The 10,801-nt window shown below is 34.9% G+C and overlaps 1 pseudogene; it reads right to left on the bottom strand.

Moving 5' to 3' along the window:
• Window positions 1–2,374: 2,374 nt before the first annotated feature.
• Window positions 2,375–6,377, bottom strand: LOC149179070 (uncharacterized; annotated as a pseudogene).
• Between the last annotated feature and the right edge of the window lie 4,424 nt (window positions 6,378–10,801).

The raw sequence follows: 10,801 nt of genomic DNA, 5'->3' as shown, positions 1-10,801 counted from the left end.
ACATTATATTTAATATTTTTATGTTTTTTTTTAAATATTAGTTTTTTCCTGGATTTTTAAACTATTATTTAGTTTAGTGGTTATGGAAGGAAGAATAGAATGATGTAGTTATATTTTATTTATTTTATAACAAATAAATTATTTGAAAATATTTTAGAAATAGCATTAGAGTGTCATAGATTTATTCCAAACATACAAAAAAATGTTAGTAGTTAATGTTTAGATGGCTAAATTTCCAAAAAATTTCCTAAAAATCTTTAGGAGAAAGAGGTTAAATATATTAATATAATGGGAGAAAAGAATTATGTTAATCACTTAGATGGAGTCAAATGATAAATTAGATGAAAATAAGAATATAAGAAAAGCTAAGAGAAAGACAAAATTTAAAGAAAAATAAAAAAATAATAAAAAAAAATTAAAACAAAACTAAAAAGACACAACTATCTTAAAGCAAGACACCCCTAAAAATCTATTGAGAAGAATCTATAAGAGAAACTACTTCTGAACCAAAATTATTGTTGATTCGTGAAAGCGAGAAGATGTTAGCTTCGAGACATGTTGGGGATAGTTTAGTGTTGATGTTTTGTTCCCTAATATTCCCTCTCACTAACTATGGCTAGATGATATTATGTTTGATATGTTCTAAATATTGATTATTGATGTGGAGTAATAGAACAACCTGAATTTTGTATGCTTAAACATATGCTTAAACTTACGTATATGTGTGTTACATTTTTGCATGCATAGTCTAGCTGTTATTGTTTAAGTTTAGTGTTGATGTTTTGTTCCCTAATATTCCCCAATCATTAACTATGGTTAGATGATATTATGTTTGATATGTTCTAAAAATTGATTATTGATGTGCAGTAATAGAACAACGTGAATTTCGTATGCTTAAACTTAGTGATATGTGTGTTACATTTCTGCATGCATAGTCTAACTCTTATTTGATGGGATGTATTATGTTGTAGATCTTATATAAGGTAATGCATATGTAAGAGAAATTGTTTTTTGTATACCAAATACTATATGCATGTGTAGTAGGAACAATTGTTAAATTAATTGCTTGTGGTGAATTTATGATAGATTAATATACATTTATATTTAGTTGATATTTAGACCAGATAAAGAGATAAATGAATATGCATAGTTAAAATTATTTAGTATGATATTATCATAATGAGTTCGGGAGTAGGAAGATTTAAAGAATTTTGTTTTAAATATTTAACTTCTAAAGAACCAAAGAAGGAATATAAGCTTCTGTAACTCAGTGTAACTTATATTATATAATCATTGAAAAGAAATGAGGAACATATATAATTTGTAATTTCTATAAATTATCTCTTTGATATATTATTTGGAAATTTTATACTAGGATAAAAATGAAATAAGGTAAATTATATACTATATATGTATACAAAGTATACTACATAGTGAAATAATAAAAAAGTATATTTTTGAATCATTTAAATCACACAACAAATTTGTAGGGAATATGAATTATATATATATAAACATGGAATATTCATATTATTCCTTAAGTTAAATAAATATTTTTTTGTATTTATGAGTTTAGTTGAATTAGTGATAGAATATAGTACATTTATATAGGCAAGCACCTATATCATTGAAGGTATAAATTTCCTAGATTTTATTATTAATTATATAAATTTTACACTCTAATAAAACTATATAAATTATGTATTGCAAAAAAACACTCCAAGTAAAGATGGAAAAATAATAAAATGGAACTTCATTAATAACTTAAATCTAGTGAAAAAAATTATTATTATAGGAATGTAGAAGAGTAAATTTGAAAATGCTTGAAAATCCATGGAATATATAAACATTGTATAAAATAGTATACATGTCCATATAGTAGTTCATTTATGTTTTATTTATGTCTAATAGTAATGTAGTACACAATTATAACGATGAAGTCAACGATATTTCACATCTAAGATTAACATTGGAGCATACACACTCTACCGAATGAAAACATATACATATAAATATCCTATTTTAAGTACGTATAAATTCGTACGTGTCATGTAATATAAAGTTAACATGGATGAAATCTATATACATACAACTAATCAGAGGTGGCTTTACAAATATATACTTCACAACTATGATCAAACAAGGGAAGCTGCGAGGTAGCAAGTTCCTGCATCAAGATAAAATAAGCATTTCTTATGACAGACTGTAACATGTGAAGAATACAAGACAAGCACGAATGCTAACAATTAAGACATTATGCCTATGAAGCAGACTGATACTCTTTTTAGAAAGTTTTCATATATATAGAAAAAATGAAACTAGAATACTGGCATCAATGTTACATATATCAGTCCTCAGTTTAGATTCTTTAGATTCAAGGAGCGTTGTTATTTCCAATCAGGGCAGTCTGCAGTGCCTCTCCTTTGTCAGCTTGATATGCTAGTTTTGTAATCATCGGCATCTCAACAGAGACGATAAAAGCATGATCCAAATGCATATTTGAAGCATCCGTCGTAGACCTGTAACAGACAAGGAAGCGGGGAATTAAGACAACGCGTAAAGTAATGCAAAAATAGGCGTGAGATTCAGAGTTTTGACTATACAGCTCAAACATACTCCATAATCATGCCAAGTACTGTTGTAGAATCATATGCTCCTCGTTCGAGATGTTATTGTTTTGTTGGTTTCTTTTTTCTTTGTGTTTCTACTTTTACGATGTCGATAATCAGAAGAGTCATGAGAACAAGTGCTAAGAGAAACAATGACGCCAGTTGAGTAAGTTGGCTTATGCTAATGGATTCAATGTAATGTGAAGCAGAGAGATGTATGTCAATATCTAGGTGCAGAAGGTGGTTTTCTTTTGTAAGCGAGAAATTAGGCATTTCTTTTGCCAATTTATAAAAGAGTTCAATGTGTTTGCAAGCTGGTTTTAAGTGTGAATGGAACTGGGTTTTTAAGAATATTTTACTGTACAACCAAATAAGGAAAGTCATGCACGATCGCAAGAGTTGAATGCAGGATAAATTGTTGACACGTGCAAAAGTAAGTACATATACGGATTGATTTGGAATGGAGCTGAAATACTTGAAAATCAGATCGGAGGGGATATAATCCAATATGAGGAGCATTTATTGGAGGAGGCCAGTATTTAATGATCGTCATAAAATGAAAAACTTACGTTAAGTGAGCAATCAGTGCAATTAAGCGATCTATCTGACATCGGAAGCAGATGGCATATGAAATGATGTATGTGACGGCAAAAGTAAATGGGAAATTAGGTGATGTATCTGACATCAGGGGCAGATCTCAAATGAAATCTTAGTTTTAGATTGGGTCAAAGCTATTCTAATAAAAAATTTGCAATTAAGCGATCTATCTGACATCGGAAGCAGATGGCATATGAAATGATGTATGTGACGACAAAAGTAAATGGGAAATTAGGTGATGTATCTGACATCAGGGGCAGATCTCAAATGAAATCTTAGTGTTAGATTGGGTCCAAGCTATTCTAATAAACAATTGGCTAGACAGGACAAGTCAATTGGCTAGACAGGACAAGTAATGAGTGTATGAAAGACATGTTTAGACAACAGGTATAATTAAAGCCCTTTCTTATAAAGCACACTACGTAATACTAGCTATATTCTATTTTATTGTGCCTCCATGTATAAGACTCTAATGCAGATGCATGAACTAATTACTTATGCAGGTATCATGGTTTCTAATATACAGAAGGTCACCTTTGCTACTACAATCATAGCTGCCCCATCTATTTTTGCAACTGCTTTCTGAGCACTGGCAAGCTAAGAGACAGATTGATACTTGTAATTTTCTCATTTCTACAAATAAAACAATAATGACTTTCGTGACATTGTGATTCCTTTATAAAGAGTAAAATTTAAGCTTCCAAAGAGACCTTGTAGCTGTTTTCATTCCATCAATGTCTCAATTCAATTATAATGAGAATATATAAGGTAATGATCCTCAAGAACGTAGTCCTTATATGTAGCCCATAATCACATGTCATTCCACAAATAATTTTTAAATACACCTTAATACTCTAGTCCTGGTAGTTTATCCCATACTAAAAGGTCATTATTTTATATAAATTGGCCCTAATTTAATCCCCACACTTGCCATTTTACCTGCCAACCTATCTTGCCCATTCTGACATCATCCCATTTTAATTATGTGAACAGTGATACAAGCTCCCTACTTCCTCAAGAAAATCTTGGAGCTTTCAATTTTAATACAGTTTCCAGCCATTAATAAAATTGCTCAAACTTGACAGCTTTCTAGCATTCAGCCTACAGATGGTCCTTGCATCACTATAATCTTTGCTTCATAGTTAGTTGCCTAACCGATTCCTAAAGCATAATGGTAAATTCACTTATCTCCTCCTTCCTAATTGTCCCCACTACGGCATTGCCTAGTTACCTTTGGCTGCCTCAATTTTAAACACGCCGACCTTTCAGGGATTGATTACAAAATTGGGAAGTCTTTTCCTGCCTTTCAACAGTGAAGGAAATTCTTCAATACTAAAATAGACTCCAAAGGGATATCGTAATTAATCCCATGTTTATAAACCCACACCAATGCACTGAGTTAAGCCTACCAATTCTACTACCTAATCAAAAGTTAAGCCTTAAAATTTGACCAAGGAGGGAGTGAGTCCTGTGGTCTGAAGGTTTGATGACTTCTAATATGTAGTCCTCAGTTGTATTCTCTTGGGTGAATAATAGGCTCTGGAATTATGCTGCCTCTCTCTGATACAAGATGTCTTCTTGTAGTTGTTGTTTTGTCCACAATTGTTTTGTTCTGTTGTGTTTACATTTCTAAGTCAATTCTATATTAAAAGGTCAACCGCATGTTTTACACTAAGAGAGCCAATATTTATGGCAAAAGTAGACATAAATAAGCCTCAACTCCCAGGGGTGCGACTCAATTGGCAGGCACCGTGATATGAAGTCTTTGTGAAAATTTGAGGTTCGAGGTTAAAATCCCCTTATTTAACCAGCCCAGCCCAGTTGCTAAATCTTCTGGATACACAAAATAAAATAATAATAATATAAAGGTTTTAAAAAACCATAAAGAAGCCTTAAATTGAATAAATTGTACCAAAGTTCTAGCACCACCATAGGCACTGCAATAAAATTTGGTCCATCTCATTTCAGTATCAAAAATCATACTAACTGGTGAAGCATGAAAGAGATGAACAAGAAGAAAGAAAAGAAGAAAAATGTAACAAAGTTGGTTTCTACTTACCAGTTTTATCTGATGGTGATTTAAGCAAAGCAGCTTGGGGAAGATCAATGCGTGCATTTGCTTCAAGCTAAAGCCGGAGAGACTGCTTTTGTGCTTCATTTTTAAAGCTTAAGTCTTCAGGAGCAGACAGATCCTCAACAGACAGACAAGGTGGTTGTTCGAAAATGTCCAAGGCTGGGAATTTAGAAGGTTTTTCCTCAGGCAGAATTGGCTGGTCCTTTTACAATTTATCAGGAACTGGAAAGGCACAAACTGAATCTTTCCCAGTAGAGACATAGCTCTGCTCCAATTTGGAAGCGACCACAGATTCCACATTCAAAGTGTCTAACTTTTTCTGATTTGGGGAAGTGTCAAACTCTTCAGTAAATTCGATAGATGTGTCAAAAGATAAGCTTTCGCTAGAATCATAGCTCTGCTCCAATTTGGGATTGGCCTCAGATTCCACATTTAAAGCATGTAACTTTTTTGGATTTGATTTTGGCTTTTCAAATAGCTCAAACTCTTCAACAAAGTCAAGAGATATGTCAGAAGCCATGCTTTTGATAGCAGATTCGGGACCTGGTGGAAGGATATCCTGAATGACTTCTTCACAAATTTTCCGCACATTTGTACCAACTACAGCGACTTGATTTTCAACATAATTCGTTGTCTCCTGCAAAAATAGTAATGTTAAAAAAGCTGTCACTTTCACCGTATTGTGTATGTAAATATTGAATTTCCAATAGTAAACCTAAAGACTGAAATAAACTACAGTATAACCTTTCGGAACCAGCAGACTCCTACTTAGATATATGGACTAGAAAGAAGACACCATACAGGAAATCAAAAGAAATAGTCACAAAAATGGTAGTTACTGGATATTATACCAGCAATTTCTCTTCAAAAAAACTAGTGAAAATCATAATATGCAGATGCTACTGATATAATCGACATGTCCAAAATGACATGTAAATGTTAAAACTGAAGTCTAAGATTCTCACTTGTAGTAAAACAGGAGAATTTTGATCCACCTCCACGCAGATGGCCTCAAACTTTTGGTACATTTGATCGATCCAAGATAATCCTTTTGATGTAATATCCACGCCAAATATTGCAAAACCTTTTCGCCCCATGTTGACTCTATTCTTTCACTGTAGTGAAAATAAATGTGAGCCTTAACTTGTCCATGATTTTATCCTATTTTGTGCACTAACTAACTAGAGGCATAACTTAACAAGCTTAGAAGTTCTTAGAGCGGAAGAATCCTCAAGAAATTAACTTAGATGACCATTAGCAACACTAGTTTATATATGGAAATATTAACAAATACAAACAATCAAAATTAAGCATACAACTCATCAAAGGAGGGGGGGTAGAATAATACTTTGAAGAAGAATATCATAGTTGCAATAGATTCAGAACATACTAAGAGAAACAAACAGCTTTCATGTAAGAAACCTTGCCATCATTCACAATCAATGTCAAGATTTTCATTCTTTTAAGAAGTGTATGGGCTACACACATTTCCTGCTCTATCAAACACAAAATTAACAAGCTCAATCTATCCCTTGTGAATAATAAGCTATAATGGTATTTCTTATTGAAATAGTAATGCCAGTTTCATTTTCTGTTCTTCGATGGTAATAAAAATGTAAAGTTTGAAAAAGCATGTACGTAAAAGGCACAATTGGAACGTTTATTTAAAGAAACATGATGACAGAAGTACAGAGAAATGGAAGACAAATATGGAGTGAGGTTATCTCTGGGTCATCATGGACTTTACTCCCCATGTATACATTATAAACCTGCAATATCCAGTAGTGTGCACGGAATCAAAGAAAAAACAAATTCACAAACATATTCATATAAAACAATGAAGCATGCATATTGTAACTTTAAGCGCAACGCAGTTCTGTGCCATAAGAACTTCAATTGGTCATGTGCTAGCAGAAATGCCATTCAACATAACATCACTGAGGCACTGATGCATTATACAAATAACTTAAAGATACTACTGAAAATCCTAATAGTTTCCTTTTTTTTCAGAGATGACCGAAGAGGTTCTTGGCAAACTATGATCCTAAAAAATTTGGCACTCATGACGACGACATAAAGAATTTCTACCTATCCTTATGTCTGATGAATGTACAACACGAGGATGTGGTCTGCAAGCTGTTTCCTTATACCTTTGAGAAAAAAGCATCCACATGGTACTATAATCTACTTTCTGTTTCCTTATACCTTTGAGAGGGCTTTTCTTAGAAAATTTGATGAGGGAAAATCAGCTTTTGCTCTTCTCAAGCAACTTAACCTGATCAAGATGTAGAAGAAGGAAAAGGTGGAGGATTTCAATCAACATTTCACGACTTTGCGGAATAAGATCTCCAGAGACGCACTTTGTCAATCCCTTGGCCATAGAGTATTACACTTCAGCCTTAAACCCATGCCTTTGAGAGGGCTTTTCTTAGAAAATTTGATGAAGGGAAATCAGCTTTTGGTCTTCTCAAGCAAGTTAACCTGATCAAGATGGAGAAGAAGGAAAAGGTGGAGGATTTCAATCAACATTTCACGACTTTGTGGAATAAGATCTCCAGAGACTCACTTTGTCAATCCCTTAGCCATAGAGTATTACACTTCAGCCTTGAACCCATCTATAGCACTCTTATAATTACTATTATTCAGAGTTTGATCAAATATATCAAAGACAAGTAACTGACACACATATTTTCTGTTACAATGTATTAAAACGAAAAACCAAAGCACACATATATATAGACTGAACTGCACCCAAGACAAATAATAGAATCTCAAACTAATTGCTAATACCAATTTTCCATTGAGCAGCCCACACATGCAACAAATTAGAGATAGGTCACAACTGAAGATATGGGTTTTGCTCAGTAAGAAAAGTCATTTTACATTCAATATGGACCAAAAGTGACCCTGGTTTTATTGCACGCAGAAAACGGAAATCTGAAAACATGCAGATGATGATGACAAACTGGATGAAGTTATAATCATAAATTTTTGGGACCGTAACAGAAAGTTGCTTCATTAAAGCAGCCAAACTTTCTGCAACATGAAGGACAAATGCAGACATCATCAAACCCACAAAAGGACAAGCTGAAGCATAATTTAAAGAAAAGACAAAAATCGCCATGATAATCCGTAACTGCTTCTTTTTCTAAACGATGATAATCCATAACTGCTTCTTTTTCTAAACCATGAAGAAATTTCCAAGGGAGCAAAGAAGAGCACAAACCAGATGGGCCAGGTCTTTGTCAAAGAAGTTGTAAGAAAAATTACATATGCAGAAACCCCTTTTTACCCAAGTATTGCATTAACGCAAACGATCTACAATAGGTAATTTGAATACAAATACAATGTAGCTTAATTATTACAAGAACAAGAACATTAGTTGTAACCATTAAATGTACACCTGAAGGTGACTATAGTGACTATATACATGAACTGTGTCTATGAAGCCATCTAGGAGATGAGGCACTCCTAGCGTGTGCTTCTGATTGGAGAGAAATACACCATGAAAACTGAAAATGTCAAATCCTACAGAGGGTAAAATATGTCAATCTGTACAGACAATGACATCCAAACTATCCAACTGAAAGTTGTTGTGTATGTGGAAATCTCGTAAATTGTACGTAACATCAGCAACGTCTTCTAGATATTTTTCATATGTCAAACCTGTTAAAGATGGACAAAGTTCTAGTAGCAAACTGTCTTTTACAATGCACTTGTACTGAACATTTGCCTCTGTTTGGATAATGCAATTCAATTGTAAACTGTGTCGATATGTGGTTAACTTTTTGCGTGTGGAAAAATTAAGTTGATCCATGAAAACTGTTCCAAATGTATCCGCGGGCAGAGAGCAATTGTTGCAGATTGTAACAAAAGGTTCTGCATGTATGTTTGCTATCGTCAACATTCCTTTAACCTGGCCCATGTTTCAGTACAGGTTTAGCGTTAGATATTGTAATAAAAAATGCTAAGAGGACGTTAAATGAACAAGCATAATTTAGGAGAACAACAAATAAATAATTATAATATATATTTTGTGCACTATGAAAGAACCTTTGTTGTTGACGCAGTTAGTTTACTGAGGTCTGCAAGTACTCTATTCGAAGTGATGGCTGTAATGAAGGTGGATCTGCAAGTGCGTAGTGATCCATGTTCTTTGCCTCTGACAAGATTTCGAAAAAATGTAACCATGTATTGAAGTGCCCTTGCTAGTCTGGATAATCAATGCCATATGATTAGGTCCTGTAGAGACATCCACCAAAAGAGCCTTCGCAGAGGTCACCATGGTACTCGACTTAGCGACCGCGAACTGCACTGGATTCTCTACCCCTGTCCAAAACTCCTTTTGCATATTTGCATCAATTGCCTGTGCCCCTTCTACAGTCTTTTGTTTCTTGAAGGCTTCCACAAAAACAAAGGGTTTTTGAATGCTAACTGATGGACGATGAACTTAATTGACAGCTTTTTTTTTGGCCTTAGGAACACGGACAGCGGCTTGCTCCTGGTCGAACAAAATGGCTAGGAGAATAACCTGTTACGTGTTAGAACAGCCGATACTATGGCTAGACGGCCGCTGGTCGTGAAGCGATCGCCAGGGCCAACCCTGTCGTTAAGGGATTCAAGTTTGACAAACTTTGACGGAGTTCGCACATAGCAGAAGATGTGGGAATCGCACGCTGGATAGGGCTTTGCACTTAACTGTCTAGGGCTTTGCTCTTCACTGGCTAGGACCAGAATCGAAGTACAGAGGCATTTGATGTCGCAACAATCACAATGCCTGCAGGCAAATGTAAGAAGCCAAAAATTAGTTAAGTAAACAAATTAGATGTATGAGGCCCATGGAAATTTAACCTGAGCAGTTTCAATTAACTCACTGTAAACAATAAATCTCACCTGTGTCTGGAAGGCAGTAATCTGGTAATAATGGGGAACATATCGCTGCAATAGCAGTTGGCCTTGATGCGTTGGTTAGGTTCACGCTAGACATAGTCGGAGAGAGGGATTTCCTGCCAGCCAGAATGCAACCCCAACGGACTTAGGGTTTTGCAGAGCCATATTCGGGGGGCATCAAAAATTAGCTAAGTAAACAAATTAGATGTATGAGGCCCATGGAAATTTAACCTGAGCAGTTTCAATTAACTCACTGTAAACAATAAATCTCACCTGTGTCTGGAAGGCAGTAATCTGGTAATAATGGCGAACATATCCCTGCAATAGCAGTTGGGCTCGATGCATTGGTCAGGTTCACCGCTAGACATAGTCGGAGAGACGAGTTTCCTGCCAGCCAGAATGCAACCCCAACAGACTTAGGGTTTTGCAGAGCCATATTCGGGGGGCATCTCCAGGTGGTTAGCCATAGTTCCATGGTGGACCGCTAGATCACGCCTCTCAGATCAACGGTCGTGGGAGAGACCACTTAGCAACTGGAAGGGTGAACGCCTCGCAGCTGACGACATTAGACTTAAACCATAGTGTATCAACTGTAATCCGCATTCAAACTTAAACCATAGTGTATCAACCG

Source organism: Pinus tabuliformis, chromosome 4_1 (assembly GCF_031772625.1).
Source record: "Pinus tabuliformis cultivar Carrire ecotype Pingquan chromosome 4_1, CPIR1, whole genome shotgun sequence".
Taxonomy (NCBI): domain Eukaryota; kingdom Viridiplantae; phylum Streptophyta; class Pinopsida; order Pinales; family Pinaceae; genus Pinus; species Pinus tabuliformis.
Note: the sequence above shows the minus strand (reverse complement) of the source record. Positions and strands in the feature narration are given on the sequence as shown.